At 42.2% G+C, this 21,854-nt stretch overlaps 1 long non-coding RNA gene across 1 annotated transcript; it reads right to left on the bottom strand.

Annotated features, from left to right (window-relative positions):
* Positions 1–260: 260 nt before the first annotated feature.
* On the bottom strand, positions 261–21,684 carry LOC138808666 (uncharacterized). The gene is made up of 3 exons (XR_011366569.1): positions 21,589–21,684; positions 2,880–3,063; positions 261–1,571 (listed from the first exon to the last, which is right to left on the bottom strand). It is a non-coding gene; the product is annotated as an uncharacterized lncRNA (long non-coding RNA).
* Positions 21,685–21,854: the final 170 nt, after the last annotated feature.

The following is a 21,854-nucleotide window of genomic DNA, read 5'->3' as shown; positions in this document are numbered from 1 at the left end:
CTCAGAGCTTAGCAGGCCCAATTGGCGAAAGGGTCTAGGTGAGGATACCAACCTGTGAGCAACTAAGGAGCTAGGGGTTTCCCGGACCTGAGTTTGAGGCTCGGGGTGGAATCCCATCTACCATGTTGTCAGGTCTTCGTTCATCCCACAAAAGATGGACAGGGTCTGTGGAAAGGTAAGTGCGACCACTCGCCCGTTTCCAAGCCTCCCTCATCGCAGGAGACAATCAGACGCAGCAGGGAGTCAACTCAAGCAGGAAAACTCATTTATTAACACAGATCAAGCCGTTTTTAAAGCAAAAAAGAGTGGGTGGCATGAGAGGGGAAGAGGAACCAATCACTGTTAAGGTCACATACTATCATGCACCTAAGCTTCCATGGTCTGGTTACATACACATACTATCATGCACCTAAGCTTCCATGGTCTGGTTACATACTGTAAAGCAAATCGGGCTCTGCCCACTCAACTCCCTATCAGCGCCATCTTTACTGTCCATGTGCTCTATAGATTCCCTCTTTTTTGTTTAAATGGCAGACCCACCTCCAAGTTAGTTATCTTTTTCCCTCCTCTGTAAAGGTTATTTTAAAAGGATTCCATTGGTATGGATAGCATTGGCCATCAGTCCCACCACAGTTAGAAATGTCCAAAGCAGTTCAATTAATTCCTGGGCATATATAAAAGTCAGTATCTCGTAAGGTCGTCCTCTTCAAAACCTGGGAGCAGCCTGGGTATTGGGAGTTCCACACATGTGGCATGGTGCATCCTCGTGGGCCCCCATACTCAGGCCATTCTACTATAGTCCAGAAAAACAAGGAAAATTTAAAACAAACTGCAGACATAGCAGAGCAATCCTGGGTACCTGGTGTCTTTTAAGTAAGCCAGTTCCTTGTACGGGCCTTTAAGCGAGCACAGTGGTCAAGATGACTTTGAGCTTTACTTTAAGCTCCAAATGGCTCCCAATATCTTCCCCCGTCTTTGTTTAAGGAAGTGAACCCACCTATCTTCTTTTGGGTGGATCGCCTTGTCTGCCTGACCCATCATCGAGAACTTCTTCAGAGCAAGGGACAGACTGACACCCCCTCTTACCCATTTCTGGCTGTGATTCCTCCCTGGGAGAAATTTATTCACTTGGAGCTTGATCTTATGTAATTGGCTGGCTAAACTCATAAGAGTTTTGCAGTGCACATATAATGCAAGTAAGGCATAGAGAAACAATCAGCAAAAGCATTCCCAGGCCAAGTAATGTCATTAGCAGTCTTTTAGCATTAGTCAGGGATGGGATAGCAGTCTTTGCCACTTCAGAGTCCAGAGGTGGGGGTTGTTTTGGAGCAGATTTTAGACATGTTTACAGGAAAGCATAACAAAAGTTGGTTGTACAAGCAAGTAGTAAAAGAACAATTAGAGCCGGTAACATTAAAATAAGTGCTCCTACACAAATATTAAATGGTCCATACATAATGACATAGGGTGGTGATCAAAATGAAGGTCAGGCCTCCAGGTCAAAGGAACAGCTTCTCTTGAAGTCTATTGATGATTTCTTCATTGTCAGCGCAGATCACTGTCCAGGTCACCTGTTGGGGTTAATCATCGGAGAGAGGGACTTGAAAGAGAGACACTTTAAGAATGACTGCTTACAACAATCCCCCCGCCAAATGGCTGGGAGGGGGAAATTGCCCCCTACACCCTACAAATCACTCTCCACGATGATCTTGGGGTTCCTCGGCCCTGGGCTGCCAGCACCTGGGTAATAGCCTCAGTCATGGCAGATGTCTGAGCCTGTAAAGCTAAAGCTAGTGATTGGGACTGGTGCTGTTGCATTCCCACATCCTATGAGGCCACCACCCATCTGCTCAGTGAACTCTCTCAATCCCGCACAGGCCGTGCAGTGGTATGAATTCATCCCTTCCCAGACCAGTAGCTTTACAAACTGATCCCGGAGGTTCCCTGCTGGAAGCTTGTGATGAATGCTCTGTTGGACTCAGTCTACAAACTCAGCTAGAGGCTCACCAGGTTTTTGCGTCACTCCTGCTATAGGGGACTCAGTAGGCCTATCATCCAGTTTGTACCAAGTGACAAGTCCTGCTTGCCTCACCTAGTCACGGTATGGACCAGGTATTGCCTCCTGTTGGATGCCAGTGGAGTACCCTTCCCCGTCCCTGTTAACAAGGCATAAGTAATAGGTATCATGGGTTGAGCCTGCTGGTTATTCTCTACTTGCCCTCTACATTCCTCCTTAAAGAAAGCACACATTTAATAAACTGAGAACTAGTGAGGACAGCTTTAGCCACATCCAGCCAGGCTTTAGCAACACCTGGGTGATAAGCAATGTCCTGTAATAAGCTCTGGGCCAAAGGAAAGTTTGGGACATCCTCCGCCACCATGTTGCAGAGCTCTTTAAGATCCTTAGCTTCCCATGGATACCATTCCAAGGGCCTGTTTGCTCTTGGTGCCAGATTGACCGTTTACACTTGGGGTAGCAAATCCTGTGGCCTAGGGTCCATGCTCTCAGGTGGCCCTTCCTTTCCAGGGTAGGCCTCCTAGTAGGTTACTTCCCCCGCCCTACACCCCTCCGTGGATGGTTTGTAGGGGTCCAATTCTTGCAGGTATCTCTCACAGATCGTGTAGGGTTCCGTACCTCCCCTCCAATCGGGGGAATAAGGAGAGGGGCTATGACCATCAGGGGCATCTGAATCAGAGGGACTAACTTTCATCCTCGTTCTGACTTCCATGGTGCATGTTTCAGTGTGTTCTAGGTCAAATTTGACCCATTCCTTTTCCTTCTGACTTCCCAAGTCCTCCTTTACTCCTCCTAGGCCTAATATTGCCTCCTCCTCCTTCTTCTGTAAGATAGCATTACCCATAGTAAGGGTTTCACTTACCCTGACAGACTGCTTAGCCTCTGCTGGTATTTTTTCCTTTCGTGCCCCTTGTTGGGAGTCAGATGTTGGGTCTTCATCCATCCCACAAAAGACGGACAGGGTCCGAGGAAAGGTAAGTGTGGCCGCTCGCCTGTTCCCCAATCTCCCTCAGCCAGGGAGACAATCAGATGCAGCCGGGAGTCAACTCAAGCAGGAAAAGTCATTTATTAACATAGAGCAAGCCATTTTTAAAACAAAAAAGAATGGGTAGCATGGGAGGGGAGGAAGAGGAACCAATCACTGTCAAGGTCACATCCTATCATGCACCTAAGCTTCCACGGTCTGTTTAAGCACTGAACATGAAGCAAATCGGGCTCTGTCCACTCAACTTCCTATCAGCGCCATCTTTGCTGCCCATGTGCTCTACACCATGTGAGTACTGATTCTTGGATCTTTCCCCTTTCCTCCAATTTCTGAATGTGATCCTTATTGTCACACTTCATGAACTCTTAATTAAAAATTATTGTTGTGCCATACGTCTTGCCTATCATTTCCTATGAGAATCATGCATGAACTAAACTCTTCCCTAGGCCTGAATTCAAGAACCTCATAACATTTATAGACATGTTAAATATACGAGTTATATTTACATCTATATATTAAGTCTATATTGTGTTTGTTGGAGTGAATCATTATGTTTTATTATTGATTTATTGATTTAGCATTTATTTTACGAACTGTGAGTGCACCCATAATATTTACTACATTTATTCTAATCTATTCCATAGCATGTAACTTTACAGACATATTATGAACTTGCACAGAAAAGGAAAACAGGTGTCACACTTGAAAACTTACACCAGGAAGAAATTTTTGGCAATGATGCGACCTGATCTGAAAGCCTGAGAGGTCCAATTCTTGAATGGGTGAGTGTCAGCACCACAGCCTCTAGCCCATTCAGCTGCCAAGTCGATCCCAAGACCTGGGATCAAGCCCCTGTTTGGCCAAAATCGCAGTAACTTTCTATGATGATGATGGTACATAAATAAATATAAATATCTAAATTTGGCCAAAATCACAGTAACTTTCTATGACGATGGTGGTACATAAATAAAAATAAATTTAGATATTTAGGTACTGCCAGAGGTGTGTATCTAGTATTCAATGACATATACTACGTTCCAACCGATTCTCATGTATTTAGTGGGGATGCCATTTAATCAATAATATTGTTTTAATGCATAATAAACTATGAATTAAAATCAATCTGTGTCCTGTGATTATTGGGTCTAAATTTATTCTAGATTCATTTTGAGGGACTACTCATCCATCCATGACATTTATCACATTTCCATGGTATTCCTATGGACAGGCAATTGTTTCTTAGACTCTCCAGCCCCTTTTAAATGGCATGATCAGGATTCGAACTCAGGGCCTAGCATCCAGGTTGGCCTATGGCTTCACTGACAGCCCGCCAGCCTTCAGCAATGCCAGGTGAACTACAGGTTGCAGCCATGTCATTCAGACCCAGGATGGTCCCCGTGCAATGAAGAAAAATAGAAACTGCTGACCTTCTGTGGTTCGTGGCTTTTTTTTTTGATGGTGTTTTCATTTTGTTTTCCTGTTAGTCCCTGAGGCCTAGGACCCAGGATGGGCTGTGGGTACAGTGACTGCACCTTCCCAGCCTAGGGTCATGGAAACTGAGGAAGAATTGCCATGACCTGAGTTAAAGCCCTGTGCATGGCAAAAAATAAATAGATTAATTAATAATATTACTGAAGCTCCCTGTCTTGGATTTTGTGCCATTTTGTTGTTTGCCAGGCAGGGATGCATCTTGGGATCTGGGTAATTTTAATGCACTGAGCGGGTGGAGGAAAAGAAAGCTCTCCTCCTTTGAAGCCAAGCAATTCAGGCCTGTTCCCTAGAACTGAATTCAAGCCCCAGCCCTGGAAAACATAACATTTATAGACATGTTTATTATATGATTTATACTTACATCCATATATTCAATTTATATCTTGTTTGTTGGAATGATTCATTATATTTTATTATTTATTTATCTACTTACCATTTATTTATAGACTGACTGTGAGTGCACCTATAACATTTATTACATTCATTCAAATCTATTCCACAGCGTGGAGCTTTGCAGACATATTTTTACATCATACCTGACACCCAGCACTCGCACAGAAAAGGAAAACAGGTATCACATTTGGAATCTTTCTCGAGGAAGACATTTTTAGCAATGCTGGGGCCTGAACTGAAGCCCTAGGAGGCCCAATTCATGAATGGGTGAGTGTCAGCATGGAAGCCTCTAGCACATTCAGATGCCAGGTGGATACCAGGACCTGGGATCGAGACTCAGGTTTGGCCAAAATAGCAATACTTTTCTATTCAGACAGTGGTATAAAAATAAATATATATTTAGAAATTTAGATACTTCCAGTGATGTGTATCTAGTAGTATTCAATGACATATACTACCTTCCTAGTGATTCACAGGTATGTAGTGAGAATTCTATTTAATCAATAGTATTCTTTTAGGGGCTGGGAAAGTGGTCACTGGGAGAGTGCTTGTCTTGCATGCACGAGCCCTGGGTTCAATTCCTCAGCACCACATGATCAGAAAAAGCCGGGAATGGTGCTGTGTCTCAAATGGTACACACTATCCCTGAGCTTAAAAGCTGACGGAGAGTTCCCAGGACCAGAGTTCCGGCCCCACTACCGACAAAACACACACACACACACACACACACACACACACACAAACACACACATGTATTCTTTTCATGCATAATAAACTATGAATTAAAATCAATCCACAGCTTGTGAATACTGGGTTTAATTTTATGTTAGGCTGATTGACAAACTACTCATCCAACCATGACATTGATCACATTCCTCTGGGGTTCCTATGAACAGACAATAGTTTCTTAGGCTCTCCAGCCCTTTCTAAGTGCCATGACCAGAATTCAAATGCCTAGGTGTCCAGATTGGCCTATGGGTTTGCTGCCAGCCTGCCAGCCTTCAGCAATGCCAGGTAACCTACAGGTTATAGCTGTGTCATTTGGACCCGGCATGGTCACCATGCAAGGAAGGAAAACCGAGAAACCGCCGACTGTCTGCAATTCGCGGCTATTTTTCAGTGCCATTTTCAATTTGTTTTCCTGTCATCCCCTGAAACCTCGGATCCCAGGATGGGCTGTGGGCCCAGAAGCTGCACCATTCCAGCTTAGGGTGATGGAGGCTGAGGCAGAGTTGCTATGACCTAAGTTCAAGCCCCGTGCCTGGCAAAATAAATGAATAAATAAATAAAATAAAATAAATTTTAATAAAGTATATAAAAAGTAAAATAAAAAATTTTAAAAATTTAAAAATATTAAAAATACTAATGGAGCTCCCTGGCTTGGAATTCGTGTCTGCTTTTTTCTGCTAGGCCTGGGATTTGAACTCAGAGTCTGGGAATCTCTAATGCACTGTGGAGAATGGGGAAACTCACCCTCTTTGAATACAAGCAATTCTGCCTGTTCCCTAGGCCTGAATTCAATCCTCAGCCCTGTTAAAGTAATATTCATCCACACTTGAAAAAAATTTTAATATCTACATAATTATGTTTACTGTATATTGCTTTCAGGGTATTTATTTTTTGTATTATTCATTCATTATATTTATTGACTATTACTATACTTATTACACATATTAAATTTATTACATATTATGAGAACTATACAGATTTGCATATATATTATATATCTTACTTCAGACCCAGGACATTCACTGAATTTCTATATTAGATGATCCCATGCTTAGAAAAACAGAAAGAATACACCAACCAAAGTCTAATTTATCCCTAGGCACCCCAGTTGCCCACATCTGTAATCCTAGCTACTCAGGAGGCTGAGAACTGCACGATGAAATTTCAAAGGTAATGAAGGCAGAAAAGCCTGAGAGAACTCATCTCCAATTAACTGGCAAAAAGCCCGGCTACAGGTATGGCTGAAGTGGTAGAAAATCAGCTATGAACAACAAAGGCAAGAAAGACCAAGCTGAGTTCAAGTTCATGGAGGGAGAGAGGGAGATAAAAGGGAGAGAAATCCTCCAAAAACAGAGACCAAAACAACAGTAGAAAAATCCCACATAATTTATGGTACTAACCAAACTGGAAAAAAAATAATGAAGCTTGTGCAGTTGTATAACTTTACATGAGCATATATGCTCTTAGGTACACTTCAAAGCTACATTTTAATAATATATGTATATATATTCATAATGAATATATAATATATCTTTAAATAAACTAAGAAACCAGCCAATGAATAAATACTTCTGAATTAGTGCCTTAAACATAGCATTATAAATTATTTATACTGAAAGTATATTCCAGGTTTATTTTCTCAGAATCAATCTTTTTTTTTTTTAATTGTATTTTATTTTATTTGAGAACATACTGTACAGAGGGGCTACAATTACATGGGAAGGATAATGCATACATTTCTTACCAAGCATTGCAGCCTCCTCCTTTGTTTACCCTTCACTTCCCTTCCCCGCCTCCCCCCTCCCCCCACCCAATTTTACCCCCCTCCCCCCACCCAATTATACCCCCCTCCCCCCCACAACGAAATTGTAAAGCTGGTTTTGACATGACATTTTGTACTTCTCATTGTTGCAACAGGTCCACTTGAATCCTTAAACGACTTGTTTGTCCCCATCTCCTCCACATGTTATACTGACATCAAATATAGTGAAAGCGGGGGTTACACTGTGGGGGAGGGACATACAAAGCAACAAAGAAATAATCTTATAAGTGCGTTAGAAACACATGCATGAAAGAAACGAGATGCCCCTCAGTAGATGAATGGATCAAGAAAATGTGGTATATACACACAATGGAATTCTATGCCTCCATCAGAAAGAATGACATTTCCCCATTTGTTAGGAAATGGAAAGGTTTGGAAAAAAATTTATTAAGTGAAGTAAGCCAGGCCCAAAGAAGCATAGGTCCCATGGTTTCCCTTATTTGCAAGATCTAGTATAGGTATGAGTCAAGCGGAAAAGGTCAGAATCAATCTTTAAGAAGTTTGTTCACGTGCCTGGCACAGGTGGTTCATGCCTATAATCCTAGCTAATCAGGAGGCTGAGATTTGAGGATGGCGGTTCAAACCCAGCCTGGACAGGAAAGTTGGTGAGACTCTTAATTCCAATAAACCACTAGAAAACCGGAAGTAGCATTGTGACTCAAGAAGTAGATTGCTTACATTGAGCTGAAGAGTGCAGGGATAACCCCTGAGTTCAGGCCCACGACCAAAAAAAAAAAAGTTTGTTCATACAGATCATAAAATTCTAACACTTTGAGCTTTAGGAAACTTTTATGCCAGAGTCTTATGCTCTTTCAGCGAATACTCCACTACTGACTACATCCCACTCCCAATGTTATTGTTTTTCATTTTACAATCTAGTTTATTCCCAAAATGCTTACAAGTACCTGCTGTCCTCACAAAAGTAAGTTTTTATTCAGAAACACAACTTTTTGTGCTATGACTCCCCTAGTGTATTTCGTTGTAGGCACTGAGGAAAACTAACATGACACAAATGTAGAGTTTATAAATATAGAAATAACTCTAAATATAAATAAAATCAACTGTCCCAACCTTCTAGGGAGAAATGGTGTCCTTATTTTCATGTTCACTCTTCATAGAAGATGGTCAAAATAGAAACACCAATGTGCTATGATTGAAATGTAAAAGTTTAAAGTCCTTTTTTGAAAAACTTTAGTGTTATAAAATCAAAATGTATCAAATAAAGGTGAAGTGAACTGAAAAAATATTAAAAATGCTAATGAAGCTCCCTTGCTTGGAATGTGTGGTGGCATTTTTTTGTCTGCAAGGCCTGGAATTTGAACACGAGGTCTGGGTAACTCTGTTCCACTGTGCAAGAATGGGAAGCTCACCATGCCTGAAGAACAGAAAGTCAGGCCTGTTCCCTAGGCCTGAATTCAAGGCTTATCCCTGGAAAGCATATTCCTTATATACATTTCAAAGATAGGATTGAACTTCCATACAGATGTTCAGACTATATTATGTTTGGGGTGGTTATTCATTTAATTTTTTGTTTTATTCATTTATTTACCATTTATTTTATTGACTGTGATGACACCTAATAATGTATTATATTGTTTGCATCCTTTCACATAGCATTTAGATTTGTAGATGTCTTCTCAATCATGCCTGACACCCAGGACTCTCCCAGAAAAGGAAAACAGATTGGCTTCTTAATCCAAGATTAAATTTTTGGCAGTGCTAGGATCTGAACTCAGGGACATGCAGTCCCAATTCATGAATGGGTGAGTGTGAGCACGGCAGCCTCTAGCCAATGAAGCTGTCAGGTGGTTCGCAGCTGCTGAGATCTTGCCCCAGGATTGTACAAAACAGCGATACGTGGATAGGCAGACAGTGGTATACAAATAAATATATATTGGTAAAAAGAGCCATAGCCGCCTATCTATGACTGAATGACATATATTACGTTCCTACCAATTCTTAGGTATTTATTATACTACAATTAAAGGAATAGTATTCTTTTCATGCTTAATAAACTATTAATTGGGATCGATCCGTGTTCTAGGATTATTGCATCCAATTTTAGACTTGACCGATGCACAAACTTCTCTTTCAATCGGTATTCCTATGCATAGGAATGAGTCTCTTGTGATCCCCTGTCATTGGTAGGTGTCAGGACCGGGATTTGAAGCCAGGGACTATGTTGACAGGTTGTCATATGGTTTCCTTGATAGTGTGCCAGCCTTCAGATATGGCAGGTTAGATCAACTTTGCAGCTATCTGATTCAGACCCAGGATGGTCACTGTGCAAACTAAAAACATAAAACCCCAGACTTCTGCAGCTTTCCACTTTTTGTTCTATCCCACTTTTATCCTCATGCAAGCCCTCTGGGCCTAGGATTCCAGGATTGGGTATGGGTCCTGAACAGCAGCTAGCCTAGGGTGATCGAGCTGAGGCAGAGTTGCCACGACCTCAGTTCAAGCCCCATGGTTGCTCCCCCAAATAAAAAGAAAAGAAAAGAAAAATTAATTAATTAATTAATTAATGAACTAAATTAAAAAAAATAAAGCTCCCTAATTTGGAATTTCTGTCAGTTTTCTTTCCTAGCCTGGGATTTGACCTCAGGGTCTTTGTAAATCTGTAGCAATGTGAGGGAAAGTGCAGATTTGCCACTACTGGGGTTCAAACCCCATGCCAAGCCAAAACTAAAAATAAGTCACTCAGCTTGGCAGGAGGAGTAGTTTTGGAGATGGGAGGGAAGGGATGGTAGGAGGAAAACAAAGGAGGAGGCAACAATGCTCAATAGGAAATATACTCATGACCTTGCTCAAGTAACTGTGACCCCTCCGTACAACATTTTTACAATAAAAAAAGTACAAGAAAGAAACAATGTAGTGTTCAGAGAAGCACTTTGTGAGTAAGGGACGGACGTCTGAATAGCTGTACAAAATTCTACACTGCTTTTTAAAATGTTCAGTATGTAACTGAATAAACATAACTGCTTTCATTAAAAAATTAAGTCACTATCTTGGAACTGGCCAATATTTTTACCATTGGTTGGATTTGATCTCACCATCCAAGTAACTCTTTTGTACCATGGGTGAAGGCGAAGCTTACTGTCCTTGACAAAATGAAATTCAGGCTAGAGTTCCCCTGGCCTGAATGGAGGCCCTGCAATGGAAAAGATATTTCTACACATATGTAATATAGGATATATACTTACATAATTATGTTTATTACATATTATGATTTTTATTATTGATTTTGTATTTATTTTTTATTTGATTCATTTATTTATTGAGTATTTTATTTAGTGTTATCATACACATATTTATTACATTTTGCACATCTATTAGAAAATTATACACAATAATTTAGGACATTGACTCATTTTTCATTAAAACTTTTTGTATTGAAACATGATACATAATTAAATGGCATTTGTAATAATCTTCACACGTTTAGGGTCTCTCTCAAGTATGAACTTTGTCTTATTTATCTTTGAACACGTTCCTATAGGGATTTCTTTAATGATTTATACTCAGAAGCCTTTTTTTTGGACAGACAAGTTGTGGGATAAGATTGTAAGGGTGAGCCTAGAAATATGGCTTACAGGTAAAGAGCTGGCTCAACATGCATGAAGACCAGGGCTTGAATATTCAGTGCCACATACTCAGAAAAAGCCAGAAGCAGTGGAGTGGCTCAAATGGCAGAGTGCTAGCCTTGATAAAAATAAGCCCCAGGACTGTCATAAACAATTGGCCAGATGCGGGTGGCTCACACCTGGAACCCCAGCTTCTCAGGATGCTGAGATTTGAAGACCACAGTTCAAAGACAGCCTAGGCAAGGAAAGCCTGTTAGACTCTTATGTCCAATGTACCACCAAAAAAAACCCCTAGTGGCGCTGTGGCTCAAGTGGTAGAGTGTTAGCCTTGAGCTGAATTGCCCAGGGACAGGGCCCAAGCTTGATACAAGACACACAACTGGAAAAAAGTAAGGGTTAATCAAAGTACTTTTCCTATCTGCTAATTAGGAGAACGTTCCCTGGAAAATAAAAGCTGATGTAAACCAGAATTGGAGTCAGAGCTTAAGGTTGAAGTGTAACAGATCCACTTGCCCAGGCTCTCAGACTCTAGCATTATAACCTTGTGTGCTAAAGGGATCTGAATGGTCCAATGTTGAAAGGCTTAATATGCTCCCCAAGCCCTTTGTGATAAGCACTTGACTTGTATTGTCAGTGTCATTACAGTCCTAAACCTAGCAGAGCACCAGTAGCTTAAACTCATCAACCTAGCTAAGGAGGCTGAGGTCTCAGGATTACAGGGTGAAGCCAACCAGGGCAGGAAAGTCTATGACACTCTGACTTCCACTTCTGAAAGGTCAGGTGTTCAATAGTTTCTTGTGTTTCCTTTGGTGATGAGAAATTCCTTGAACTCTAAATGTTATTAGAATTCTTGTGCTATAGAAGAAGGAAAGAAACATCATTGACCCATCCAAGGTTCAAATGAAATTCTCAGGATTCAAGCCCTAGCCCTGTTAGCAGGGAGAACTCCAGTGTAACACTGTATTTGAAGGACAGAAAACAGTATCAAAAGCCAGGCTAGGTGGAGAGACCTAGGATTGTAGGATTAGGAGGCAGAAGATACACACTCAACAGGGAAGTGAGCTGCAAACCACTTCATTATATTCATTCCAGACACATCCAGCAATGAGGGGAAACCTGAAACATTTGTTACAGTTACACCACGGTCAGGCTTTCTCAGCCTCTTCAAACGATGCATAACCTTCCTCCTTTAGGTGAAGGTAGCCTCAGGCTATCTTTAGGTTACCAATCGAGAGTCAGTTTAGTGAGAGAGAGGGCAGGAACAGAGTAGAAAAACCCTGCTCTCTGTTCTTAGGGAGTGGATTTTTTACTCTACATCTGTCAGATTTGAAGGCCCTTCTTCTACCTCTGCCAGTCCATTCTCCTTCCTTCATTCTCCACATCATTAATGCAAATCCCCAGTCGAACGTCAGGCAGGGCTGTTTCTCACCTGAGTTAGAACCTGGCTTTGCCTTCTTGGTTCTGGGGCCTTCATCTGCCTGAGAAGTGAAAAAGAGACAGTCTTCCTGCTCTGTGGTTGTGTGAAGGCGATGCTGGTGTCCTGGCACACTGCAGAAGGACTCATGACTGGGAATTGTTCCCTTCTTTCCTCCTGACATCCAAGACCAGATTCATGTATCATTTTTCTATCTATCTATCTATCTATCTATCTATCTATCTATCTATCTATCTATCTATCTATCTATCTATCTATCTATCTATCTATCTATCTATCTATCTATCTATCTATCTATCTATCTATCTATCTATCTATCTATCTATCTATCTATCTATCTATCTATCTATCTATCTATCTATCTATCTGTCTATCTATCTATCTATCTATCTGTCTGTCTATCTATCTATCTGCCTGCCTGCCTGCCTACCTACCTACCTACCTACCTATATATCTCTTTGACATTTCTTAGATTGAACTCAAGGACTGGGCATTGTCTCTAGCACTCTACTACTTGAGCCACAGCACCAATTCTGGCTTTTTCTCTGTATATACTACTGAAGAATAGAACCCAGGGCTTCTTGCATGCTAGGCAAGCACTCTCTCACTAATCCACATTCCCTGCCTCCTCATCTTTTTTTCTTAATGGTAGTTTTTACATAAGTATGCTACAGTTTGTGTCCCCAAGTGTAATTTTCTGAATACCGGTTATTTCTGTAAACCCTGATCTTCTCTTCCCTTGCCTTATTTGTGACTGTTCCTGGATTGGCCTCATAATAAAATGTAACTATAGGCTGCTGAGAGCTGCAATGTGCATTTTATAAGGACAGAGGCCTGGAACCCTGGAAGAGCAAAGCGATGGGGCTGAAATAAAGAAAATGATGCAGTATGCGTAACAAGCATATCTGAAAAATCAATCAGTATATGAAAGCAAAAGCTTTGCTTACAGTCTGTTTGCACTCAAAGAATTAACATACACAAGTAAGAAAGTAGGGCACTGATACATAAACTTGGCCTTCTCTTTTTGAATTTTATTTTTTGGACATCTCAGTGCTTAAACTCAGGGTGCAATGTGTTCCTCAGCTGTTTTGCTCAAGGCTGAGCTTCTAATACTGCCATAGCTCTACTTCCAGCCAACTGGTCGTTAATTGGACATAAGCAACTCCCAGACTGTCCTGCCTGGTCTGGCCTGTGTTTCCTGCTAGGCTTTCTCTCCCAAAACTGGAGCTCTATCTTCTAGGCCACTACTCCACTTCTGGTTTTCTGGTGGTTTATTGGCAATAAGAGTTTCACAGACTTCCTGCTTGGGCTGGGTTTGTAAGGCGATCTCCTGAAGAGGATTCAAGCAGCTTTCCTCAGGGATTTACCAAGGAGCCACTCCACAAAAAACTTTAAGTCTCAGGAGGTACTACATAAAAATAGAAACGTGCAGATTCTTATAGTGTGTCCTAGATAGTTAAGGTTGGAGACACACAGCACTCATAATTATTAGAACATTTTATAGGCAAAAGGAGCAATGCAGACAGTATGACGATCGTTCCAGCTTTTGGTCCTCTCATCCTGAGACAGTAAATTCACTGCAGCTCAATGCTAAATGACAGAACTGGCATGTCCTGTGGACATTTACTCCTCAATCCTGTGACACTCATTTCTCACTTTTGGCTTCCAACATGTGACCAGAGTGGAAGATGAGGAGAGAAAATCCTTCTCTGAGAAAGCAGCTATAAATAACATTGGGTAGTCTCTTATAAGTTCAAACCATTGGAATGACCCGCTAAGAAGTCAGATTGTCCAGATTTAAAAAAAAAAATTAAGAAAAGAAAGATGGTACCAGTGGCTGCTGACTGTAATCCCAGTTCCTCAGGAGGCTGAGATGTAAAGAATCTGAATTTGAATCCAGCCAGTGTAAGAAAGTCTTTGACACTGTTATTTCTAAGAGATCACAGAAAAATCTAGAAGTGGGCTTTGACTCGAGCTTAATGCACTACCCTTGAGTAAAAGGAGCTCAGGGACAGCGCACAGGCTCATAGTTCAACCCCAGGACCTGCCCCCTCAAAAAGAGCCTGTATCTCCACGTCTTTGTCTATGTATGGATGTATTCCTACAGGTGAATCTCCAGAGTAAGAGTAGCTATGATGAATGGCACCAAGAGAGGAAATTTGTATTCAAAACTATGAGTTCATAACACAGAGGATGCTTTTATGACATTGCATGTTCAAGGGCTCCACTCACTGCACCCAGTATAGCCTGAAGGTTGCTCTGCATCCCAGTCCTGCTGGAAGAAGTCTTTCTCATTGTCTGGACAGGCAGACAAAAGTCCTCAATCCTGTAGAGCTGTGTAACAAGCAACTCTATCTGGGCCACTTAGTGAGGAGGAGTGTGGGCAGGCTCTGAAAGTCAAACGATCTCTCTCCCCAGTGCTCTATTTTGACAGGAAGCCTTCATTTATGCCACCTCCCATGGAAGGCCAAGTTCTGTGCACTTATTCTGCCTTTGTGAGACTATATTCTGATGTTCAGATACAGGGCTCAATATAATTCAGGAGTCCTTCTGGCAAACAACTAGGGCACTTAACCTAATTAAATGTTTCATAACCTGCGATGATGGGCCTATGATGCCTCTCCTAGCTTTCCGGAAGCTTTGGAAATCCAAGAACATCTCAGATATCACAAAATTTCCTGTCATCTAGGGCTGGTGAAGCTCATCAGGTTTTGAAACCTTTGACCTCTCCTAGTTGGGCCCTGAGAGGCTAAGTTTTGTGGTTAAACCCAGGGCGTGGGTGCTGACCATGATCTCAGAGCAGAAGTCTACTGCCTTCCCATTTTGTGTCACAGCTTCACTTCTACTTTCTGTGTGTGTTTGTGTGTCAGTAAGCGAACGCACGTGGGAGTGTGTATGTGCATACACTAGTCCTGGAGCTTGAACACAGGACATGAGCACTGTATCTAATTTCTCTTGTACAAGGATTGCCCTCTCTTACTTGAAACACAGAGCCATTTCAGGCTTTTTCCTAGTGATTTGGTCCAGAGTATTCAAGCCTAGGGTTTCATATATGCAAAGCACTCTACCCCTAAGGTACATTCTCAGCCCTCTACTTCAGGTTTGTTAATAGGCTTATGTCTTTTTTGTTGTTGTCAGTTGTATGAGTTGAAGTCTGGTTCTGGGTGCTGTCCCTGAGCAATTCAGCTCTAATCTTGTGCTCTACCACTTGAGCCACCGGTTTTCTGGTGGTTCATTGGAGCTAAGTGTCTCACGGACTTTCCTGCCCAGGCTAGCTTTGAACCATGATCCTCAGATCTCATCCTACTGAGTAGCTAGGATGATCAGCATGAGCCACAAGCACCCAGCTTCCAATTCACGTTTCTTAGTGATGAATTGGAGATAATAGTCTCATGGGACCTTTTGTGTCTGGGATAGTTTGGAACCAAGATACTCTGGTCTCAGCTTCCTGAGAAGCCAGGATGACAGACCTTGGCGATACAACCCTAGGCTGTGGCACTCTGCTGCAAGAGGGTCCTTGGCTACACGTGGTGGAGTGCTGGCCATGAGTCCAAGAGGTAAGGATCAGCGCCTAGACCCTGAGTTCAAGGTTCATGACTGAGAAAAAAACAAAACAAAACAATTGTCCGCAGTAGACAACTCACTAGTCTTCAGTAATACATAATTTTGTCCCTGCCATGGGGACATATCTGAGCCTCAATATTCTTGTCTGCCTAATCATCCAAGTTGTGGAGCTATTACAAGGGCAAGATGAAAGAATGCACCCTTTGAACGACAAAACACATTACACTCTTTACAGTATTCAGCACACAACATCCAGTGAGACTCATCACCCAGCACCCAATGCAGGACTCAGAACACTGCACCCTGTGAAGGACTCAGCACATAGCATCCTGAGCAGGACTCAGCACACAGCACCACACGAAGGACCCAGCACCTCAGGAAGAACTCATCACATAGCTGTATCCCACAAGATGTCATTAGTATTGGGTGCTTTCATCAGTATCACCATTTTTTCAGAAACACATCACAAACTGCACAAAGTTCACATCTAATGATTGAGATTGGTGGGGGTTTTTTTGGGGGGGAGGGAGTCAGCCATAGGGATTGCACTAAAATGTTGAGGGTACTGTCCTATGAACTTTTGCTTGAGCCACAGCACAGAATTTCACAGACATCCTGCCAGGGCTGGGTTTTAAACCCATCAGTGTGAGATCTCAGCCCCCGAATATCTTGATGACAGGGGTGAGCGAGGCAGCAGCATGTGGTTCTGTGGAGCTGGCTTGCAGTGGCATACCTCTGGATAAGTCAGGTTAGATGGCAGCTGTCAGCAGCAGACTCATGGCTTGCTCTGTGATGAGGTATTTGAAGTCCTATACTTATAGAGTTGTATTCACAACATTCAATCATATTTTGGTGCCAGTCCTGGGTCTTGAGTAAGAGTCTAGACACAGTCCCTATGGTTTTGCACTCAAAGCCAGTGCTCAATTGCTTGAGTGACAGCACAGCTTCCGAAATTTTATATGCATGTGGTAGTGGAGAATCGAATCCAGGGCTTTGTATGTACAAGCCATCACTATACAACTGAGCCCCAGGAATGACAAGTGTATAAACAAATAAATATGTAGATTGACATATATATGTATATATATATATATATATATATGTATACATGTGTATAAAATAAGAGAAAGTTGTCTTTATATTATGAAATTACATATATTACTAGTAATTATTGACAAATAAATTATTCCTTCAAGTTTTAAGTATCATGGTTGAATATATAACAAGGTATTAATTGAAAATTAGTCAAAGTAGTATAATTATTGTGTATAATTTTATAGTATACTCATACACTACTAATTTAATGGTTACTTTTATAACATTCCATTTGTATGGATGTATATTGGCATGCATTTCTTAGAATCTCCCAACAATCATTAGTGGAAGTCCCAGGATTCGACCTCCAGGCCTAAGTTGAAGTTTCGGTTATGGCTTCCCTCATAGCCACCCAAACACAAGATCATGTACACTTTCTGGGCCTTTTAATTTAAGCCCAGGATTGTCAGAATGCAAAGGGGAAAAATGTAAGACCATGTTATTGAACTTCTCTGTTTTATCCTTCTCCTTTTTATTTTTTGCCAACCCCGAGATTTGAACTTGGGTCCCAGGAACCAAGGGTCAACTGTGGCAGAGATGCCAAGACCTGAGTTCAAGCCCTGTGCTTAGCTAAAGGAAAAAAAGCCCTGGTTTTAAATTTGCACCACTTTTCTGGCAGGCCTGGGATTTGAACTCAGGGTCTGGGTAACTCTGTGGCACTGTGGTTGAAGGGGAAGCTCACCGTTCTTGAGGACAAGAAATTTTAGACCAGTTCCCAGGGCCTGAATAGAAGCCTCAAAATGAAATAATAATATTCATACATGAGATTTATTTACATGCATGGGTTTAGTGAGTATGACGTTTATTACACTTATTTCTTTAGTATTATAATACACATAACATTTCATTTATTACATCCTATCACACAGGATATATTTGCATATAAATTATATATCATACTGAAACCCAGGATATTTTTCAGGAAAAAAAATGTGTCAAAAGTGGCTTCTTACTCCATGAATAAATTTTTGGCCATGCTGAGATTTCAACTCATGGCCTAGAATGCCGAATCCATAAATGGGGTCACAGTCTTGGCTCACCATCCTCTGGAAAACTGAGCTGCCAGGAAATTCTGAGGACCTGTGATCAAGCCACAATAGTGCCCAATATATAGAGGATATCATTAAATTATATATATATATATATACATATATATATAGTTACCAATTATTAGTTTAAGTTATTTCTCCATTTAATGAAATATAATGGCTGAATACTTATGAAAGCATTAATTAAAAATTCGTCAATATCCTTCCATTAGAGGAATCATACCATGGTGTTAGAATGGAAGATTTAAGTTCAATAATTTTTCTGTAGCATTCTAAAATAGAATCATGAATTAACTGCAAATTTAATTATTACTTTGATTACTTTGATAATATTCCATTAGCATTCACATAAATAGGAATGAGTTTGTTAGGATCTCCCTCCATTTGTGAGTGGCAGTCCTGGCATTCTAACTCCAGGCCTAGATAATTTATTTCAAATGTAAACAATTGGAATAACACTGTGAAGATTTCAGATTGTCATGATTTTAAAAAGAACAAGAAGAAAAGAAAGCCAGGTGTCAGTGGCTCCTGTATTTAATGCTAGCTCCTCAGGAGGCTGAGGTGTAGAGAATGCCAATTTGAATTCAGCCAGGGCAGGAAAGTCCTAGACACTCTTAATTCTAAGAGATCACAGGAAAATATGCCCATGGGTTGGGCCTGTACCTCAAGGGCAGAGCTCTACCCTTGAGCAAAAGGAGATCAGGGATAGGGCCTAGTCTCATATTTCAACCTCGGACCTGCCAAAGAAATAAAAGAATTCAGTAACTCCATGTCTCTGTGTGTAGATGTATGGACGATGGGCTTTCAGCAGGCTGCCCATGCCCAGACCCCTAACCTGGGCAAGCTGGGAAAAGCCCTCAGAGAGTACTAAGTATGAGCCAGTAGCTTGAACAAAGCATCCTTCTCTGGTATTTAATAAGTGAAACCCCGAAGGCTTGCCTGGGCTGGTGTATGCAACAGATGCATTACATTCTGGCTGAGGTATTTCATTGGGACATCTAGCAGCCAGCCACTACCTCCAGGGAGACCACAGTTGCTAGGCTGTATGAGTTGTGGAAGGTTCTGGCTCCATATTTCCTATCCCTCTGTAGGATGTGAGCCTAGATCTCTGAGGCCTGGTGGCTATCACTCATTCACCATTCCTCATTGCCGAGTCTCAGGCTGGTCCCAAATCCTGGCAAAGATATAAAATGGCCAGCGATTTCTGTGCTGAAATCCCACCCTCCTAGATCCTGTTAGAAGTGAGCCTTGGGCTGTGAATGTGGCTTAGTGGTAAAGTGCTTACCTAGAGAGCATGAAGCTCGAGGTTCGATTCCTCAGTACTACATAAACAGAAAAAGCCAAAAGTGGCACTGTGGCTTAATCCCAGACCCTTAGTTCAAGCCCAAGATTAGCAAAAACATGTGAGCTTGGTGAGACATACTCTTCTGGGACTCAGAGGAGGGCCGAGGTTATAGGTAAGAGGGAGATGGCAGGTGCTGATGGCTCACCCCTATACTCTTAGCTACTCTGGAGGCTGAAATCTGAGGATTATAATTGCAAGACAGTGCAGGCAGGAAAGTCTATATGAGAATCTTTTCTCCAATTAAACACTCAAAAAGCCAGAAGTAGAGCTGTGTTCCAAGTAGTAGAGTGCTAGCCTTGAGCATAAAAACTCAGGAATAGCATCCAGGCCATGAATTTCAACCCCAGGAATGGCACACACACACACACACACACACACACACACACACACACACACACACACACACACACACACCAATATAGAGCATTTGCCAGTCAGTCTACCAAGTTCCATCTCTAGGAACTCAATATTTTTTAAAAAGAGAGAGAATGGAAGGAAGGGCTTGCTCCAGGAGGTGATATAACTAGTGCCAAAATTCCACAGGAGTTCTAAGATGTGGAACTGGACAGAGAGCCTCAGGCAGAAGGTACACAGCATGGGCAAAGGTCCTGAGGTGTGGTGTAGAGCAGGTGGTGTGGAGGAATGAAGGCTCTGTGTCTTCAGGCAAGTATGGCTGAACACTCAAGGCTGGGTCAAGGTTTGTACTTGAGTCACAGGTAGGGCAGAGGGTAGGGTCCAGAATGGGGCCCAGGGGAAGATTAGCTTGATTTTTCACCATGGACCCCAGCCATTTCCTGTGGCTGAAAGCCTATTTTTCACAGCCCTTGACCCTAAGGCCTCCTTTGCATGGAGGAGTCAGGGCAAACACAGGGTAGAACACTTGCTTAAGAAAAGCTTCTACCCAGTGCCACCAGTAACTCAACCCTTGTAAATCCTAGCTGCTCAAGAGATTGAAATAAGAGATCGTGGTTCAAAGCCAGCTCAGGGGAAGAAAGTTAGTGAGACTCTTCTTGCCAATGAACCACCAAAAGCCAGAAATGGAGCTGTGGCTCAATTGGTAGAGTACCAGCCTTGAGGGAAAATATTAAGAGACCAGAGCTTAGACCCTGAATTCAAGCCCCAGTATAGGCACAGAAAAAATAAAGAAGATTTCAGAAGCTCAAAATCCAATGTGGAGAAAGGCCATTATCAGCTGGGCGAAGGTGGATCAAGCCTGTCATCCTAGCTACTCAAGACTGAGACCTGAGGATCAATCAAGATTCAAAGCTATCCTGGGCAGTATCTTACCTCCAATGAATCACCAAAAAGCTGGGAAGTTGAGCTACTGTAGTTCAAGTGGTACCGCACGAACCTAGTGTAAACAAGCTAAAGGATAACATCTAGGCTCTGAGTTCTTGTACCGGTACACACACACACACACACACACACACACACACACACACACACACACACACACACACACACACACACACACACACACACACACACACACACAGACTAACATCATTAGCAGGTGCAAGCAATTCTAGCTACTGAGCTCTTAGGATGGCAGCTTGAAGCCAGCCCAGGCAGGAAAGTCCATGAGGCTCTTATGTCCACTAAACTACTAAAAAAGATGAAAGTTCAGCTGTGTTTCAAGTGGTAGAATGCTAGCTTTGAGCAAAGGAAGCTCAGGGACAGTGCCTAGGCCCAGAGTTACAGCTCAAAGATTTTTTTAAGACACACTTTGCCAGCCCCGCAGGCCATAAATCCAGATTTTGGTCATCCTAGATCTCACCTCCACTTCCGCCACTTCCACAGTACTGCCACATGTGGCCAGTGTGTGGCCAACACTGGGTTAAGAAGTGAACATACACAAGAGGGGAGGGGCATAGCCAGGTCAAGACTAATACCCCAGAACATTGATTCTCTCATCTCCCAGCTCCCTGGCCCTGGAATCTAAAGTCTGTGCCTGTGTATTCTGGGCATCCGAAATTGTCTAGAAGGCCCAGCTGGGGCCAGAAGATAGACTTTCCTGTGATAAAGTACATTTACATTTCCTAGACACCGACCAATATTTCCAAGCCACCTTGGTCTCACCTCCTATGTAGCCCTGGATCCTCCTTGCTCGGGTGGCCTTCAGTCAGCTGTCAAGCTTGAGTTGGCCAGACCCACCAGCAAACCCCCATTCCCCACTCCACTGCCAGCCTGTTGAGAGGGATGTCAGAGGCCCAGCTGAGGAAAAGGACAGGACATCATATGACTGAGGCCCTCCATTTGAGGCATGAGAGACCTATGCCAGCTGGCACTGCTGTACCAGAATCTGCTGGAGGCGGCCAAATATTTGGACAGCCAGACTTGTGCCC

The sequence above is a fragment of the Dipodomys merriami genome, unplaced genomic scaffold (genome assembly GCF_024711535.1).
Source record: "Dipodomys merriami isolate MVZ:Mamm:240054 unplaced genomic scaffold, mDipMer1.0.p SCAF_466, whole genome shotgun sequence".
NCBI lineage: Eukaryota > Metazoa > Chordata > Mammalia > Rodentia > Heteromyidae > Dipodomys > Dipodomys merriami.
The sequence above is the reverse complement of the archived record's forward strand: the minus strand, read 5'-3'. Positions and strand labels throughout refer to the sequence as shown.